The 20931-nt window shown below is 51.6% G+C and overlaps 1 protein-coding gene across 2 annotated transcripts in view; it reads left to right on the forward strand.

The window, feature by feature from the left end:
• The first annotated feature begins 246 nt into the window (after positions 1–246).
• Positions 247–20931, forward strand: part of PTER (phosphotriesterase related) — a 62017-nt gene continuing 41332 nt past the window's right edge. The window contains exon 1 of one of the 2 annotated variants that reach the window (XM_068126641.2): positions 247–411. The gene's annotated coding sequence lies outside the window, so the exon portion shown is untranslated. The remainder of the gene's footprint in view (positions 412–20931) is intronic. The other variant, XM_068126642.2, reaches the window with a different exon arrangement.

Raw genomic sequence — 20931 nt, forward strand, 5'->3', positions numbered from 1 at the left:
AAAGATGAATGTCCTTGCATATTAAATATAATTTAATACAACACACAAGTACTTTTACCCTCGTTACAGCGTTCATTGTTTACTTTTCCCCCATTTCCCCCATCCTACCGTGCCCAGTGTGTGAGTTTGCTGTGAAAGCATGATCTTATCACTCCGCCCCGAATGACACATCTCAACCTTCGACACAAGTTGTACTGTAACCAGCTGATGGTGCAATCCTCTCGAGTTCATTCCAGTTCAAACCTCAGACATGGTAAGTACCGGATTTATTGCAGGTCTTGCAACCTCTGTGTATAGTCGTGATCAGAGTTTCTGCAATCGACATCTATCAGTCCGCTAAACGTCACATCATAAAACGCTTTCACATTCATCTTTCTGTGCTGTATCTAGCTAGACTCGAGAGTCGAGAAGGTATGTTATAACAACACAACAACAACATGCATTTTAAGGCCATTTACCCTGCTAGAGCGGGGGTTAGCCTTGCGGTCCCCATGACAATCTTCATGGTATGTTATAAGGTTATAACCATTTAATTATTTACACCAATGTATATGAACGTCCAAGGTATGTTATAACCATTTAATTATTTACACCAATGTATATGAACGTCCAAGGTATGTTATAACCATTTAATTATTTACACCAATGTATATGAACGTCCAAGGTATGTTATAACCATTTAATTATTTACATCAATGTATATGAACGTCCAAGGTATGTTATAACCATTTAATTATTTACGCCAATGTATATGAACGTCCAAGGTATGTTATAACCATTTAATTATTTACACCAATGTATATGAACGTCCAAGGTATGTTATAACCATTTAATTATTTACACCAATGTATATGAACGTCCAAGGTATGTTATAACCATTTAATTATTTACATCAATGTATATGAACGTCCAAGGTATGTTATAACCATTTAATTATTTACACCAATGTATATGAACGTCCAAGGTATGTTATAACAATTTAATTATTTACACCAATGTATATGAACGTCCAAGGTATGTTATAACAATTTAATTATTTACATCAATGTATATGAACGTCCAAGGTATGTTATAACCATTTAAATATTTACGCCAATGTATATGAACGTCCAAGGTATGTTATAACAATTTAATTATTTACACCAATGTATATGAACGCCAAGGTATGTTATAACCATTTAATTATTTACACCAATGTATATGAACGTCCAAGGTATGTTATAACCATTTAATTATTTACATCAATGTATATGAACGTCCAAGGTATGTTATAACCATTTAATTATTTACACCAATGTATATGAACGTCCAAGGTATGTTATAACCATTTAATTATTTACATCAATGTATATGAACGTCCAAGGTATGTTATAACCATTTAATTATTTACACCAATGTATATGAACGTCCAAGGTATGTTATAACAATTTAATTATTTACACCAATGTATATGAACGTCCAAGGTATGTTATAACAATTTAATTATTTACATCAATGTATATGAACGTCCAAGGTATGTTATAACCATTTAATTATTTACGCCAATGTATATGAACGTCCAAGGTATGTTATAACCATTTAATTATTTACACCAATGTAAATGAACGTTTATTCCAGTTTGATTAAATCTTGCTCTCATTGCAAATCAACTTGGCTTGCTTGCATAAGGAATATATCATGCAAAAGTGTTTGTGTGCATTACCCTGATTCAAATTTTAACTGTGTAATGAATATACAGAGTTTGCAAACAGTGAAGTCATACGTATACAAACATATATACTAGCTACAGAGGAACAGGGTTATTTTAGCTGAGGATAATGACTGTACCTGAGTTGCTGTGTTGTCATAATTAACACCAATCATAATACAAACAATTATTTTGCACAAATCTATTTGTTGTGTTTGTGATATTACATTTTTAAAGGCAATTTACGTTGAACATTTAGGTTGAATGTTTTTTTTTTCAAGAAAGAACCCCTCAGCACATACATAGGAGAGGGGTAGGTGCAGACTGGAAGTTTGGGACGATTACACCTCACCACCACGTATTTCAAAACACCTCACCACCACGTAATTTAAAATACCTCACCGCCAAGTAATTTAAAACACCTCACCACCAAGTAATTTAAAACACCTCACCACCACGAAATTGAAAACACCTCACCACCAAGTAATTTAAAACACCTCACCACTACGTAATTCAAAACACCTCACCACCATGTAATTTAAAATACCTCACCACCAAGTAATTTAAAACACCTCACCACTACGTAATTCAAAACACCTCACCACCATGTAATTTAAAATACCTCACCACCACGTAATTCAAAACACCTCACCACCATGTAATTAAAAATACCTCACCACCACGTAATTTAAAACACCTCACCACTACGTAATTCAAAACACCTCACCACCACATAATTCAAAACACCTCACCACCAAGTAATTCAAAACACCTCACCACCACGTAATTTAAAACACCCCACCACTACGTAATTCAAAACACCTCACCACCACATAATTCAAAACACCTCACCACCACGTAATTCAAAACACCTTACCACCAAGTAATTCAAAACACCTTACCACCACATAATTCAAAACACCTTACCATCATGTCATTCAAAACGCCTTACCACCACATAATTCAAAACACCTCACCACCAAGTAATTCAAAACACCTTACCACCACATAATTCAAAACACCTCACCACCAAGTAATTCAAAACACCTTACCATCATGTCATTCAAAACGCCTTACCACCACATAATTCAAAACACCTCACCACCAAGTAATTCAAAACACCTTACCATCATGTCATTCAAAACGCCTTACCATCATGTCATTCAAAACACCTTACCATCATGTCATTCAAAACGCCTTACCATCATGTCATTCAAAACACCTCACCACCACATAATTCAAAACACCTTATCACCACGTAATTCAAAACACCTTACCACCATGTCATTCAAAACACCTTACCACCATGTCATTCAAAACACCTCACCACCATGTAATTTAAAACACCTCACCACCACATAATTTAAAACACCTCACCACCACGTAATTCTAAACACCTTACCACCATGTCATTCAAAACACCTCACCACCATGTAATTCAAAACACCTCACCACCACATAATTTAAAACACCTCACCACCACGTAATTCAAAACACCTCACAACAATGTAATTCAAAACACCTCACCACCATGTAATTCAAAACACCTCACCACCACATAATTTAAAACACCTCACCACCACATAATTTAAAACACCTCACCACCACGTAATTCAAAACACCTCACCACCACATAATTCAAAACACCTCACCACCATGTAATTCAAAATACCTCACCACCAAGTCATTCAAAACACCTCACCACCACGCATTGCTGCCATGGTGTGTGGAATGAGTGGTGTGGAGTGCATGGTGCGAAGGAGTGAATGGGGGAAGGATGAACCCCTTCACGAATACCCGAGGAGGGTAGTTTAAAGTTAGGTAGAGGGAGTAGGTAAATTGGTTGGATATTGACATCTGTGGTGCGAGTAGTAGCAATGTGGTGCTTAGAGGGGTGCATGAGTATGTGGAATGGCTGGGCGTGTGGCTTAATTGGTACATATGGTTAAATGAGCACGCTGCCACTGGTAGTCTGTCGGCCAGGTGAGGCCGCAGGTAGGCTCTGGGAGCCAGGTTCGAGTTCAGGTAGTGTTCAGCGGGGCCCGAGGATCCTAAGGAGAGGACCCGGGTAGCCCAATGCCAGAGGGGGCATTAGTAGGGTTAGAGAGCCAGGAGGGCCTTCCCCAAGTTAGGGTAGTCGCAGGAGCTAGGCAAGCTCGGGTGGCAACTTCAGTGGCGGAGGTGCGCAGGTAGGTATACCTGCTAGTAGAGCCACACGACCCAGCCCCGAAATTGTGCAAGGGCACAGTGCGAAAAAATGGGGGAGTGAGACCCCAAATTTGGTGTTAATGTCAATTAGAAGGATAGTTAGGAGGAAAATCTCTTCGCACCATCCGCATCCACTCACGAGGTGATAGGACTCCACACCAGGTTTTGCGGATATTTGGAGAATGTAAGACGCATCATGACGGAGTTTGACATTGTGTTGATTCCATCCCTTCCTTCTTGGGAGGGATTGGCAGACGAATTTGGTTTAGGGGAGATATGGGGGACGAGACAGTAGAGACGAATTTGTAAAGAGTAAATACGGGGAAGGGCAAGGGTAGTGTAGATTGACATGGGGGGTGACGTATGTGTAGGGACGAGCTTTCTCAGCTCGCTCTCCAGCGCCCTAGCCCTCATGCCACATTACCTCGTATTGTGTGTACCCTTGCGCCCTTGCCCCCCACTAACCTCTGCTTTGTCTTCCTCCCCACTCATGGACCATGGTCTTTTGTGCGAGGGGAGTGTGCAGGTGCCCTGAGCCATGCGGCCGCACTCTGCGCTGCACCCTGCTGCCTGCCTGCCTGCACTGGTACACCATATGGACCACACATTCTGTGGCCTGGCACCTTTGCTGGGACAGACCATTGCTGCCAGCAGCATCTTGCTTGTGGACCACTGTGTTTTAAGTGGCATCAATGCCATGCAGGCGGACCACCTACTCTGGCCCTGCTGGCCAAATAAAAAGCGGACACGGTTTGTGCCCTTTTTATTATTTAATCCTTGGTGTGCCCGGACAACAAAGATGGTAAACTTTTACGAGGGCACACCGAAGATCCATGAAGACGAAGCAAGAAGATCCGTCACAGCCCACCAGACAAGCACAAGTCATCATTTATAATATTGAAATGTTTTTAGTGCATTTTGGGGCTGGTGCTTTTTGTGCATTTTGTTTATTAGTGGTACATATGGGTGTATGGTGTATTGGTGCAGTGCAGTGCAATTGGTGTTTCCTCTTATCAAAATATCGCTTCTTTTTCCCACAAAAGACAGGTCCTGGGTTGTAGTTGTAAATAATTAGTTAGTGTCTTGTAAATAACATGCTCCCCACCGGCTTTATGTGTAGTTTGCGAATAAATCCGTAATTCGGTTAATTGTGGGCGTGAGTCAGTTAGATAGTACACAACGCAGCAGGTGGGACATATCCAGTGTTAAAACTGCCGCACTCAGGGTGTAGAGTAAATGTAGAGGGAAACTACACCTAAGTGTCACATGTAGTTGTAAAAGTAGTCCTGACCCAAGTATCGGTTCGGCTCGTGCCAAGCCTGGCAAAAGGAGGGGTGCAGTGTTGCGGTTTTGAGAACCCACACTTGTAAATATAACATCATTAAAGGTTAAAGGTTGCACCCCATAGATAGGCCACAAGCAACACGTAGGTCACCATAGGACGTCAGTTATTTCATAGTATGTGTTTAGATAAGGCCATTCCCAATAGTTGCATCTGCGTTGCGTAAAACAAATAAGAGTAGGCCCCTTTCGTTCATTTTGGCAGCCTCCCTCCAAGCGACGCCATTAAGCGCTCTCCAGTCTGTGCCCCATTGGCCCTCCCAATTTGTTACGCTCCTTGGCCAGCAGCCTTCGCTGCCTTTGGGCTTCCGCTCGAACCAGCCCAAAAGCCACGAGGTGAGGCCCGAAAAGGGGGCGGAGCGCCAGGACGGAGGTGTGGCCACGTCAACCAGCCATGAAGGCGGAGCCGGTAAAACCACACCAGCCAACCAGGGCTGAGGTAAGATCGCCTGACAGGGCATGGTTGGGGCTCCGAGAGCATTCGCTGGCTTGGTTGATAAAAAGCGTGCACGCAAAGCCCTTCAACAGGACTCGCTGGGGAAGGTTGAGAGGACTTGAAGGAATTGCGCTTTACGAGAGGACTGACGCAACTGCATGCGTGATAGGAGGTTGACCTTCAGGTCTGAGCGGGTAGAGAGAGGCGCTTGACCTGGAACATGCGCTGAGTACGAGAGGGAAAGACGCGCTGTAGCAACCAGCTTACAAAGGGCGAGCGCGCGGCACACATTGCCAAGAACTGCAGCGTGCAGGACATTGGGGAAGGGGCGTTTGGAGCGAGTAATACCGGGGGCGCGTGTACAGGCGCCGGTACACATATTACGTACGCCAATAGCCCAGCTTACCTTTTCCCCATCACAATAATTGTCCGCTCGCGCCTACGCTACGCGGAGAGCTGCCTGCCGGGTTTCCATCATCATCGCCTGGTACGGGTCGAGGACCGGAGCCGGACCGGAGCCTGAACGCCATTGCCGGACCTTCCACCCTACCATGTACATCCCCGCGTGAGTCTGAAGTCTGAGACCGAATCTGAGAGTGATCGGGCCCGAGTCCAGGGAATAAGTTAAGACTGTGATTAAGACTGCCCTGTGTACCTGCTTCTTCCTCTTTCTTGTACATCCTTTCTTTTCCTCTTCTTTGTACATTATTAATAAATTCCCTGTTCTTCCTGGTTTTCCTCTAAATTCGATCGTCCCAGTATTTTCTCCATTGGGTAAGCGTGGCACGATAAGGAACCGCTATAATCGGGTCTAGTCCTTGTTAACGGCACGAATCGCGGCTCACTTCGCTCGGTGTGTCCACTAACGCCGTGGTTCGGGAGGGAGTTATTTCCTTGCTTCACGGTCGGTGTTAGTAATTAGGTCATAGGACTAAATTCGACCAACAACCCTAATTAACACCGGCCGGAAGGAACGTGATAACTTCGGGATCGCGTCGGCCAGTAAAAGGGACAAGGGGATTAATCCCCCCTTGATAAGGGGAAGGCCGACGTCAGAGATCCGCAACAGTATATACAGACTTGGCATTTAATATGGAATATTTTTTTTGTGGGGGTGAACTTACTTTTCAAGATGTCTTAGAACCAAAAGTTCATTGGAATTATGTTGAAATTATTCTAGATTTTGTTAATGTGACCTTTAAAAGAAACAAAAACCACATTTGACATTTCGAAACAAATAAATTGATCCTTGAAAGTGATGTAAACTGATATCGAACTCAATTCATGGACAGTACTGTGTTAAACTTCTGTACGTTTTCCAGAAGTATGTCTTTATTTTGCACATTAGCCAAAATTTTTTTTTAACAAAAACAAAAGTTAAATTACGACGGGGATTACGGACAGTAAAATTACAGTTCAGTACTTCGTGTAACCCCCACGAGCATTCAGGAGAGCACTTACACGTTGAGGCATGCTGTTCACGAGATTTGCCAAGGTTTGGACAGGAATCGCTTGCCATGCAGTGACAATAGCCTGCTGCAATTCACGCACAGAGGTCGGCTGCTGGTCCAAGTGGTCGATTTGACGCGTTAATTCTGCCCACAAGTTCTCTATCGGATTCATATCCGGGGACATGGCAGGCCACTCCATATGCTGTACACCACGGTCAGCAAGAAAGTGTTGGATCATGCGAGCACGATGAGGCCGTGCATTGTCATCTTGGAAGACAAAGTTTCCTCGAAAGGCTGCACGAGCAATTGGAAGCAATGTTTCTTCCAGAATGGCCCTGTACTTGAACTGGTTCAGGTTTCCATTCAGAACAACCAGGTCAGTTTGGCCCCCTGCATGAAAAGCAGCCCAAACGGTCACCTCACCACCTCCATCTTGGACTCTTGGCACTATACAATCTTTGTTGTAGGCTTCATGCACTTGTCTGCGCACTCGGACGCGGCCATCTTGACGATAGACCAGAAATCTAGACTCGTCACTGAAGATCACGTGATTCCAGTGTCCTGGCTGCCATTGACGGTGCTCTCTGGCCACTGCAATCGGCGCTGGCAGTGTTGTCTGGTCAGGCGTGGCTTTCTCAGGGGAGGCCTGGCACGATAGCCTGCTTGAACCAGTCGTTGGTTGACTAGCCTTCTGGATACAGGCACATTTATCAGTTGCTGCCACTCAGCCCTAAGCCGATTAGTTGACTTTGTACGGCCATTGCGGACTAACCGGTGCAGCTGGCGATCATCCCTCCTTGTGGTTCTGCGGGGACGTCCTGGCCTCGGAATTGGAGTAGGGACACCCCTCTGAGCATTTCGTTTCAGGATCTTTGACACCTGACCTTGAGTGATGCCATACTGCCGAGCAATAGCACGCTGTTTCAAGCCGTAATTTGGTAAAGCCACCACTCCATGACAAACAGCATTGTCGAGTTGACGGACCATCTGCAGAGGAAGCGGCAATAACTTTTGGAGACGTGCAGCAGTTGTTTTCCACTAATACAGAACGCAACAACCCTTGTATACCCGATTGTGAATCCAATCATCAAATGCACCTGTCCGTACATTTTGCCACGCCACCTGTGATATAATCCTGTTGTTGACTTCTTGCTGCGACAGACAATCAGTGACATGGTTCTTTTAACAAATAAATCACCAAAGTGTAAAAGAAACTCACCAGATTGATATACTGAGTTAAGAAAGTAAACCCAAGTCAAGAAAAAAATATATTCTAAAGCGCGGCGTTACACGCGCTGCTTGCGAGCAAGGAGGAAGCGGACAAGCGGTAACTTATAAGCGTCTTTATTTGAGGAGCTCACTGTAACACTAGCGCGCTCCAGGCTGCGCGCCCCGTGTATATCCTCAGGCCACGCCTACCCCTCGGGCGTGGCCGCCGCCCACTTGGTGCGCGGAATGATGTCACCACGCCAGTGGGCTTTCGTGTCCGCCACACGCGCCCCCCCAGAATTCCCGCGCACCTGGAGGGCCAGTTTGCGGGGCAAACGGATGACCCGGCCGAAGCGCCCCCTGGCGATCGGCGGCGTCCGGGGTACAGGGATGCCAGGAGGGATGCCCCTGCCTGCCCCTGGGATGGGTGCAGGACCGGGGGGCGGCGTGGCGGCGGGGCTTGGCGGTGCAGGGGGGCGGCCCCGACGCGGGGGTCGGGCCACTGGCGGTGGATGGTCCACGCCGAGGTGGGCCGGCTTGAGGCGGTCTACAGAAACGCGGTCAGGAGTACCGCCGATGTCCAGGGTGAAGTGCTTCGCCCCGGTCTCCAGCACGCGGAAAGACCCGTCGTACGGGGGCCGCAGTGGTGTCCGGTGGGCATCGTGGCGGACGAAGACGTACTCCGCCGTGCGAAGCTCCGGGGCGACGTGCGTCGGTGGGTGCCCGTGGCATGCCGTTGGCACCGGGGCGAACCTCTGGGCGGTCTCTTGCAGAGCGGAGCGCTGCTGTGCCGCGGACCATGGTGCCGTGGAGTCGGGGAGGAACTCGCCAGGCACCCGCAGCGGTTGCACGAAGACCAACTCCGCCGCGGATGCGCGCAGGTCCTCCTTGGGCGCCGTCCGGAGGCCCAGCAGGACCCAGGGGAGCCTGTCGACCCAGCCGCCGTCGCGGAGGGTGGCCCGGAGCGCGGCCTTCAATGAGTGGTGAAATCGCTCACACAGGCCGTTAGCCTGGGGGTGGTAGGCCGTGGTTCGGTGCAGCCGGACCCCGAGCCCCTGCGCGACCGCCCCCCAGAGCTCCGAGGTGAACTGGGGGCCGCGGTCGGACGAGATGTCTGAGGGGGCGCCGAACCGGGCGACCCAGGTGGCGATGAAAGCCTGCGCGACGTCCGCCACCGTCGGCGACGCCAAGGGCACGGCCTCCGGCCACCAGGTGGTGCGGTCCACCATGGCGAGGACGTGGGTGAAACCCCGCGAGGGGGGCAGAGGTCCCACCAGGTCCACGTGGACGTGGTCAAACCGGCGTTCCGGCACCGTGAACGGGGCCAACGGGGCCTGGGTGTGCCGGTGCACCTTGGCGCGCTGGCACGCGAGGCACGTCCTGGCCCAGCCGCGGACGGCCTTCTGGAGGCCATGCCAGACGAACTTGTCGGCGATCAACCTTTGGGAGGCCCTCGCGCCCGGGTGGGACAGGCCGTGGATGGCGTCAAACACCTGGCGCTGCCAGCCCGTGGGCACGATGGGGCGAGGCCGCCCGAGGGAGACGTCGCACAAGAGGGCCGCGCCCGCGCCGTCGAACGGCATCTCGGTGACGCGGAGGCCCGTGACGGCGGTCCGCAAGGCCTGGATGTCGGGGTCAGCGGCCTGGTCCGCTGCCATCCGGGCATAGTCGATGCCGAGGTGGACTCCGTGGGCGACGGCCCGGGAAAGGCAATCCGCCACCGGGTTGTCCTTCCCCGCGACTTGCCGAATGTCCGTCGTGTATTCGGACACGGCCGAGAGGTGACGCTGCTGCCGGGCCGACCACGGCTCGGTGACCTTGCCCATCGCGAAGATCAGCGGCTTGTGGTCGACGAAGGCCGTGACCGCAAGCCCGTCGAGCAGATGGCGGAAGTGCCTGACCGCCAAGTGAAGCCCAAGCAACTCGTGGTCGAAGGTACTGTAACGGCGTTCGGGCGGGCGAAGCTGCCGGCTAAAGAACGCCAGCGGTTGCCAAGCTCCACGCACACATTGCTCGTGCACCGCGCCCACCGCGTAGTCCGAGGCGTCGGTGGTGAGGGCGATCGGTGCATCGGGCGCCTGGTGCGCGAACATGGTGGCGTTAGCCAAGGCGAGCTTCGCGCCCGTGAACGCCGTGTCCATCTGCTCGGTCCAGGTAACGTCGCCTTTGCCCGGCTTACCTCGGAGAGCTTTGTGCAGGGGGCGCAGGAGCTGGGCGATACGGGGCAGGAACCGATGGTAAAAGTTCACCATGCCCAGGAACTCCTGCAGCCCTCTGATCGTGCGGGGGCGCGGAAACCCCTTCACCGCCTCCACCTTGGCCGGCAGGGGGACGGCTCCGTGCCTAGTGACACGGTGCCCCAGAAAATCGATTACGGCGACGCCAAACCGGCACTTTGCGGGGTTCACAATCAGGCTATGCTGGCCCAGGCGTTCGAAGAGCGTGCGGAGGTGGCGGAGGTGCTCTTCGCGGGATGTGCTGGCGACGAGGATATCGTCCAGGTAGACGTAGACAAAATCCAAGTCGTGCAGGACGCTGTCCATCAGTTGCTGGAACGCCTGAGCCGCATTCTTCAGACCGAAGGGCATCCGCAGGAACTCGAAGAGTCCGATTGGCGTGATGACCGCCGTCTTCGGGACGTCCTCCGGCCTGACGGGGACCTAATGGTAGCCGCGAATGAGGTCCACCTTCGAGAAGAAGGACATGCCCGCCAAACGGGCGGAAAAGTCCTGAATGTGGGGGACGGGGTAGCGGTCGGGAGTGGTGGCGTCATTGAGATGGCGATAGTCCCCGCACGGTCGCCATCCCCCGCCGGGCTTCGGCACGATGTGCAGCGGCGTCGCCCAAGCACTGTCCGAGCGCCGAACGATGCCGAGTCGCTCCAGGGTAGCGAACCCCGCTTTTGCCACTGCCAGCTTCGTCGGCTCGAGGCGGCGTGCCCGGGCGTAGACCGGTGGCCCGACGGTGGGGATGTGATGGGCCACCCCGTGCTTGACGGCCCCCGCCGAGAAGGTGGGCCGCGTGAGGGCCGGGAAGTCGGCGAGGAGGCGGGTGAATTCGTCCGCTGCCGGAAGCGTACAGACCAACGTGGCCGGAACTGAACCGTTCGGCAAGCCGCTTGGCAAGCCGCTCGGCGAGCCGCTCGTTGAGCTGCTCGACGAGCTGGGCAGCGCACAAGCGAGCGAGCTGAACGTCTCGGCCTGGACAAGACGTCTGCGCTTTACGTCGACCAGGAGCCCATTAGCGCACAGGACGTCCGCGCCAAGCAGTGCCATGGGCACGTCGGCGGTGACGAACGTCCATCGGAAAACCTGCCCTCCGAACCGCAGAGAGAGGCAGCGTTTTCCGTACGTACGGATGGGCGTCCCGTTCGCGGCAAGCAGCGCGGGGCCCCCGCCTGTGGCGTGCTTGTCCGACGTACCGGCAGGAACGACCCTCACATGCGCTCCTGTGTCGCACAGGTAACGGCGCCCGGATAAGGTGTCCGTTATGAACAGCAGGCTGTTCGAACGGCCGGCGCTCATCGCCACTATTGAGCGCCGGCCCGGGCGTTTCCCGACCTGTTGAAGGAGCATGGCGGATGACACTGCCGAGCTTCGTGGCCGAACTTGGCGTGGAACCAGCACCAGGTGGTGGAGCTGGAGGAGTGCGGCTGGCTCCGCCAGGCCGGTGGAGTTGGCGGTTTTCCACGCGGTGGCGGTTTTCGCCGCGGCGATGGGCGGGGCGTGGCGGCGGTCACGAGGTGCGTATCAGCATGCTGCATATGCTGTGTAAGCTGATGCTGTGGATCAGCATCATCAGCAGCACAGCCTCGAGGTCCGTGACGGCCGCACCGGCTCTCGCCCGTGTGTCCGAAGCCGCGAAGTACCTGTCCGCCTCGGCTGCCAATGCTCGGGGTTCCGTTAGCACGGTCCCGGCCAACGCGAGGCGAACCTGCGCTGGAAGTTGTCGACGGAAAAGCGCCCGGAATAGAGAACCGGGGGCTTCGTCGCCCAACAGTGACAGCATATGGTCCATTCGGACCGACGGGCGCGTGTCGCCGAGCTCGGGGAGATCCAGGAGGCGGTCGGCCCGTGCGTCGTCCGTGAGGCCGAACGTGGCTAGGAGTAGCCGCTTGAGTGCCTCGTATTTGTGGCCGTCCGGTGGGTGGCGAAGGACGGACACAACTCGAGCGGCCGTGCCGGGCCCGAGGGAGGCGACGACGTGGCAGTAGCGCGTGTCATCGCCGGTGAGGCGCCGAAGCTGAAATTGGGCTTCGGCTTGGACGAAACAGACTTCGGCCTGGGCCTCCCAAAATTCGGGAAGTTTAATCGACATTGCGTTGTTGGTCCTGGCAATGGCGTCGTGTGTGGAAGGATCGCTCCGGCAGATCCAACATCGAGGGTAACCAGTAAAGCGCGGCGTTACGCGCGCTGCTTGCGAGCAAGGAGGAAGCGGACAAGCGGTAACTTATAAGCGTCTTTATTTGAGGAGCTCACTGTAACACTAGCGTGCTCCGGGCTGCACGCCCCGTGTATATCCTCAGGCCACGCCTACCCCTCGGGCGTGGCCGCCGCCCACTTGGTGCGCGGAATGATGTCACCACGCCAGTGGGCTTTCGTGTCCGCCACAATTCCATATTAAATGCCAAGTCTGTATATATATATATACACAAAGAATTAAGTTAAGCACCCCTACACAAAGAATTAAGTTAAGCACCCCCTAATCCTGTCCTGAACCTGAACCCCCTCGAGCACGTTTGGGACATGTTGGGACGTCAAATTGCGAAGATGGTCCCTCCAATAGCCAATCTGGATGAATTGGAACGTGCATTACATCGGGAATGGAACAACCTGCCACAGCAACGCATACGACGGCTTACAGGGTCTATGAGACGTAGGGTTGAGTCAGTGATCCGATCACGTGGGTCCTACACACGTTATTGACGCAAAGATCGCTAGAGGTCTTCTCAGAACAATGACTGTACGTTAGAAAACATAAACGTCATCCACACTGTCCGTGATGGACCTATAGCTCCATACTTAAATTGAGGTGAAAATATGCCTAAAATTCCCATAAAATTTCACCTTAAATTATTCAGAATAAAATATTGAAAACGGCATGATTGTTATGTTTTTATGTGACCATAATATCACTTCTCCAGAAAATATAGCAATATCATGGGTATATTACACTGTTTTGACGACAACAAACTTGTAATGTGCGAGGTTGTAAAAAAACGGGGGGGGTGCTTAACTTAATTCTTTGTGTATATATATATATATATATATATATATATATATATATATATATATATATATATATATATCTTATTATAATGGAGCAAACGTATATGGTTCGCTATGTATGTATGTATGTACGTTTAATATGCGACGAAAAAGTATTCTTCTTCTTCAAATACAATTACCACCCTCTTAATTAACCCTCTTAATTGCGTTAAGACTGCTGAAACCCCTCAGACCTTTGATGACCCTTTAATTCCCCCAAGACCCTTCAGACCACCAAGACCCCTGAAGACCCAAAATACCCTGAAGACCCCCAAAGACCCAAAATACCCTTCAAGGTCCCGAGGCTCAAAAAGATCCTGAATACCCAAAGACCCTGAATACCCAAAGACCTGAATACCCGAAGACCCAAAACACACCGAAGACCCAAAACACACCGAAGACCGAAAACACACCAAAGACCCAAAACACCCCGAAGACCCAAAACACCCCGAAGACCCAAAACACCCCGAAGACCCAAAACACCCCGAAGACCCAAAACACCCCGAAGACCCAAAACACCCCGAAGACGCAAAACACCCTGAAGACCCAAAACACCCCGAAGACCAAAAAGACCCCGAAGACCCAAAATACCCTGAAGGCCAAAAAGACCCCGAAGACCCAAAAGACCGCGAAAACCAAAAATACCCCAAAGACCAAAAAGACCCGAAGACCCAAAATACCCTGAAGGCCAAAAAGACCCCGAAGACCCAAAAGACCCTGAAGACATTTATATATGTATATAAATGGCCTAGTTTAGCACACAATCTGCATGTGTTGTTGCGAGCAGGACATTGGTTACGTGTTGGAGGGTGTGAGGTACCACACAGTTTTTTGCACTTACTGAGTCTCGGACCAACAGCGGAGACGTTTACGTTGGCGGTTGCTTTGTTAGGAACCCGTGTAATACCCGGTCTGTCTGTCTGTCTGTTTGTGCGCAGTACTACGTCTACATCGTTGCACATAGCATCGCCATACTTTACACACATATTTGCCTTGCCCTGGAACAGACTGTGCCCAATTTTTAACTCTCTAGGCCCAAGGTCAAGCTCAAGGTCACCCAAAACGTGAAATCGTGACCGCAGCGTAAAGCCGGGGCGGGGGTGATACAGCGGAAGGTTTCGACTGTTTAAATTAAGCCGCGATGAGGCGGATTTTCATTGGGACCTTCATCCTGATTTCGGTACCTCCGCCACCAAAGGTGGATGGAGGTTTTGTTTTCACCCATGTCTGTTTATCCGTTTGTTACTTGCTGGAATCTATTCCGGCAAGTATGTTTGTTGGTTGGTTTGTTACTTGCCGGAATAGATTCGCCGGAATAGATTTTGGGTGGTGAGGGGGCTTGAAGCCAGATTTTAATCTTACAGCCGCCATGTTGGTGCTTGCCGTCACTGCGATGCGAAGCGAAAGACGCCTCAGAGCTGTTACATTCACAATCGCTATGTCGTATGTACTCCCGATACGTTTTTCCTTCATTGTAAAAACTACCAAGTCGACAGTCAAAAGGATTTTGAGCCGATAGGTGTTGCGGCCTTGGCAAGATCGATGGAGACAGCGATCTGTTAGCTTATACACCGCCCAAATAGCTATGTTGGCTATGCTGATAGTTATACACCGCCGGCAAGAGTATACATGTGTAGATTTCAAGAGTATACATGTATAGATATAGATTTCCCGCCATTTTGATCCAAAATGGCCGATAAAAAGTACATTCCGGCAAGTCCTCGCTCTCTGACCGATTTCTAGTCTGTCTGTCTGTTTGTGCGCAGTACTACATCTACATCGTTGCACATAGCATCGCCATACTTCACACACATATTTGCCTTGCCCTGGAATAGACTGTGCCCAATTTTTAACTCTCTAGGCCCATGGTCAAGCTCAAGGTCACCCAAAACGTGAAATCAGGGGGGTCGAGTTTTCATTTAAAATGTATTTCAAACCACTATAACTCTAAAAGTACAAGAGATATGCATACACTTACTGTTACTGACATATAGGAAGTCACATACAACATTTCATTTGGCACCATGACCATTGACCTTGTGTGACCTTGAAAGGTCAAACTCAAGGTTAAAAATGTTTTTTTTTTTTACTAATAACTCTGTCAAACATTATCCTATTCCTTTCTAACCAACACCAAAATGTTCATTATTCAATTCCCGAAAAATAGCATGTGGCATAAAATGGTCAAAAATGCTTGGTTTTAATTATTTTTTGCGGTCAAAGGTCAGGGGGCCAAGTTTTCATTGAAAATATATTTCAAACCACTATAACTCTGAAAGGACAAGAGATATGCAGACACTTACTCAGTTACCTTCCATTGCTTAGCGTATGTCAAATCTATACATGTATAGATTTATCGCTATTTTGATCCAAAATGGCCGATAAAAAAGTACATTCCGGCAAGTCCTCGGTCTCTGACGATCGATTTCTCGTCTGTCTGTCTGTTTGTTTGTGCGCAGTACTACGTCTACATCGTTGCACATAGCATCGCCATAATTTACATACATATTTGCCTTGCTCTGGAACAGACTGTGCCCAATTTTTTAACTCTCTCGGCCCAAGGCTTCCATTATGACATCATAATTTGATAATTCGACAAGTACAAAACTTCATCCAATCAAGATGCAATTTCTTGATCGACATGACGGCATAAACTGGTGGAGAAAAAAAAAAAATGATTACGTCATCGGTCACGTGGTTCGGCCGACATCTTGGAAAAACCGAAAAACTTTGCACCTCTATATCTCCGAAAGTGCTGAATAGAAAAAATTGAGACATAGCTCATTGTAAAGAACTCTCCATGGGGAATAAAATATGTTAATGATGAGGTCATCCGCCACGTGGTTCGGCCGCCATCTTGGAAAAACCGAAAAATTTTGCACCTCTATCTCCGAAGGTGCTGAATAGAAAAAATTGAGACATGGCTCATTGTAAAGAACTCTCCATGGGGAATAAAATATTTTAATAATGATGTCATAGGTGCCTCCATTATGACGTCATAATTCGACAAGTACAAAACTTCATCGATCAAGATGAAATTTATTGAGCATCATCAAGGAATAAATTAGTTTAGAAAACAAATAATGATGACGTCATCGGTCACGTGGTTCGTTTGCCATATCCTCGGTCTCTGACCGATTTTTCATTTGTTTGTCTGTTTGTCTGTGAACAGGATATTTCAATAAGTTGAGGACATATTCGGACGAAATTTGGCAAAGATGTAGTGTATGTGACACCGACGAAATGATTAGATTTTGGTGAAGATCCGTAATCGGATGTGGCTGGTAGAAATTTCAAAGTGATTCTTCACCATTGGGAGATAGGGCCAGAAACGATATATAGCAGGATATCTCAAAAAGTTGTTGACGGATTTCGACAAACCTTGCTGGACAGGTTGTGTGTATGACAAGGACTAATCGATTCGATTTTGGTGAAGATCTGAATATGGATTCGGATACGACAATTATTTAATTGTAAGGGATTCTTCACCATTGAGGAATTAGGTGAAAACCGCTATACAACATGATAGCGATATTTAAAAAGTTAGGGATGCGTTATGACTAAACTAGTTGGATGAGTTTGTGCGGTGACAAGAACAAGCCGATTAGATTTTGGTTCATGTCCGAATTCAGATCGGCCTATCATTGGGATACAAAACAAACTGTTCAGTCTGGCAGAGGTATGCACTCTACCGAGTGTCATTCTAGTTAGTTAATGTATTGTATATGTAGTGCAGGCTTTTTACGGCATAGCCCATAGGGCAAATCCGTCTAGACCTGTACTTGTCCGTCCGTATGTTTGTATATATGTAGGTATGTATGTCCCCTCAAACGTATACCAATCAGAGCTGAGGATCTGGTCACATGACAGGGTGATGTGATTATGTCTGACGTCATTACGGCAGTACGGCGGCTGACTCTCCACACACCGCCATTTTGATTCAAATTTCGTTCATGCCGAACATATTGTCGAACCTGTCATTTATCACAATCGCCATGCCCTACCCTTACGTTTTTCATTCAGTGTGAAATACAAACAAACCGATTGTTAAAATGACCATCAAATATCGAAAGCATCGGCGTTACATCTCTTCCAACAAAACGGTACGTATGGGCCTTAGGCTGCATGCCTCATCTCCGCACCGCTTCGGACAAATTAAGCCCAGGTTTCTTAATACAGTAGTGTATCGTTTCAGTAGTATCGTTTTCGTAATAATAATAATATAGTGTGGCGGACACAAAAGCCCACTGGCGTGGTGACATCATTCCGCACACCAAGTGGGCGGTGGCCACGCCCGAGGGGTAGGCGTGGCCTCATGATATACACCGGGCGCGCAGCCCGGAGCGCGCCAGTGTTACAGTGAGCTCCTGAAATAAAGACGCTTATAAGTTACCGCTTGTCCGCTTCCTCCTTGCTCGCAAGCAGCGCGTGTAACGCTGCGCTTTACTGGTGACCCCCTCGACGTTGGATCTGCCGGAGCGATCCTTCCACACGCGACGCCATTGCCATGGCCAACTTCATCAAACTTCCCGAATTTTGGGAGGCTCAGGCCGAAGTCTGGTTCGTCCAGGCCGAAGCCCAATTTCAGCTTCGGCGCCTCACCGGCGATGACATGCGCTATTGCCCGGCACGGCCGCTCGAATTGTGTCCGTCCTTCGCCACCCACTGGACGGCCACAAGTACGAGGCACTCAAGCGGCTACTCCTAGCCACGTTCGGCCTCACGGACGACGCACGGGCTGACCGCCTCCTGGATCTCACCGAGCTCGGTGACACGCGCCCGTCGGTCCGAATGGACCATATGCTGTCACTGATGGGCGACGAAGCCCCCGGTTCTCTATTCCGGGCGCTTTTCCGTCGCCAACTTCCAGCGCAGGTTTGCCTCGCGTTGGCCGGGACCGGGCTAACGGAACCCCGAGCATTGGCGGCCGAGGCGGACAAGTACTTCGCCGCTTCGGACACGCGGACGAGAGTCGGCGTGGCCGTCACGGCCCTCGTGGCTGATGCTGCTAATGCTGCTGATGCTGCTAATGCTGCTGATGCTGCTGATCCACAGCATCAGCTTATACAGCATACGCAGCATGCTGATACGCACCTCGTGACCGCCGCCACGCCCCGCCCACCGCCGCGGCGAAAACCGCCACCGCGGGGAAACCCGCCAACTCCACCGGCCTGTCGGAGCCAGCCGCGCTCCTCCAGCTCCACCACCTGGTGCTGGATCCACACCAAGTTCGGCCATGAAGCTCGGCAGTGTCATCCGCCATGCTCCTTCAACAGGTCGGGAAACGCCCGGGCCGGCGCTCAATAGTGGCGATGAGCGCCGGGCGTTTGAGCAGCCTGCTGTTCATAACGGACACCTTCTCCGGGCGCCGTTACCTGTGCGACACGGGAGCGCAGGTGAGTGTCGTTCCCGCCGGCACGTCAGACAAGCACGCCGCGGGTGGGGGCCCCGCGCTGCTTGCCGCGAACGGGACGCCCATCCGTACGTACGGAAAACGCTGCCTCTCTCTGTGGTTCGGAGGGCAGGTTTTCCGATGGACGTTCGTCACCGCCGACGTGCCCATGGCACTGCTTGGCGCGGACTTCCTGTGCGCTAATGGGCTCCTGGTCGACGTCAAGCGCAGACGTCTTGTCCAGGCCGAGACGTTCAGCTCGCTCGCTTGTGCGTTGCCCAGCTCGGCGAGCAGCTCAACGAGCGGCTTGCCAAGCGGCTTGCCGAACGGTTTGGTTCCGGCCACGTTGGTCTGTACGCTTCCGGCAGCGGACGCATTCACCCGCCTCCTCGCCGGCTTCCCGGCCCTCACGCGGCCCACCTTCTCGGCGGGGGCCGTCAAGCACGGGGTGGCACGGGGCCACCGGTCTACGCCCAGCACGCCGCCTCGAGCCGACGAAGCTGGCGGTGGCAAAAGCGGGGTTCGCTACCCTGGAGCGACTCGGCATCGTTCGGCGCTCAGAGAGCGCTTGGGCGTCGCCGCTGCACATCGTGCCGAAGCCCGGCGGGGGATGGCGACCGTGCGGGGACTATCGCCGTCTCAATGACGCCACGACTCCCGACCGCTACCCCGTCCCCCACATTCAGGACTTTTCTGCCCGTTTGGCGGGCATGTCCTTCTTCTCGAAGGTGGACCTCATACGCGGCTACCATCAGGTCCCCGTCAGGCCGGAGGACGTCCCGAAGACGGCGGTCATCACGCCATTCGGACTCTTCGAGTTCCTGCGCATGCCCTTCGGTCTGAAGAATGCGGCTCAGGCGTTCCAGCGACTGATGGACAGCGTCCTGCGCGACTTGGATTTTGTCTACGTCTACCTGGACGATATCCTCGTCGCCAGCGCGTCCCGCGAAGAGCACCTACGCCACCTCCGCACGCTCTTCGAACGCCTGGGCCAGCATGGCCTGATTGTGAACCCCGCAAAGTGCCGGTTCGGCGCCGCCATAATCGATTTTCTGGGGCACCGTGTCACCAGGCACGGAGCCGTCCCCCTGCCGGCCAAGGTGGAGGCGGTGAAGGGGCTTCCGCGCCCCCGCACGATCAGAGGGCTGCAGGAGTTCCTGGGCATGGTGAACTTTTACCATCGGTTCCTGCCCCGTATCGCCCAGCTCCTGCGCCCCCTGCACGAAGCTCTCCGAGGTAAGCCGGGCAAAGGCGACGTTACCTGGACCGAGCAGATGGACACGGCGTTCACGGGCGCGAAGCTCGCCTTGGCTAACGCCACCATGCTCGCGCACCCGGCGCCCGATGCACCGATCGCCCTCACCACCGATGCCTCGGACTACGCGGTGGGCGCGGTGCACGAGCAATGGGTGCGTGGAGCTTGGCAACCGCTGGCGTTCTTTAGCCGGCAGCTTCGCCTGCCCGAACGCCGTTACAGTACCTTCGACCGCAAGTTGCTCGGGCTTCACTTGGCGGTCAGGCACTTCCGCCATCTGCTCGAGGGCCGTGCGTTCACTGCCTTCGTCGACCACAAGCCGCTGATCTTCGCGATGGGCAAGGTCACCGAGCCGTGGTCGGCCCGGCAGCAGCGTCACCTCTCGGCCGTGTCCGAGTACACGACGGACATCCAGCACATCGCGGGGAAGGACAACCCGGTGGCGGATTGCCTTTCCCGGGCCGTCGCCCACGCAGTCCACCTCGGCATCGACTATGCCCGGATGGCATTGGACCAGGCCGCTGACCCCGACGTCCAGGCCTTGCGGACCGCCGTCACGGGCCTCCGCGTCACCGAGGTGCCGTTCGACGGCGCGGGCGCGGCCCTCTTGTGCGGCGTCTCCCTCGGGCGTCCTCGCCCCATCGTGCCCGCGGGCTGGCAGCGCCAGGTGTTTGACGCCATCCAC

This window comes from Myxine glutinosa, chromosome 10 (assembly GCF_964187855.1).
Source record: "Myxine glutinosa chromosome 10, kmMyxGlut1.1, whole genome shotgun sequence".
NCBI lineage: Eukaryota > Metazoa > Chordata > Myxini > Myxiniformes > Myxinidae > Myxine > Myxine glutinosa.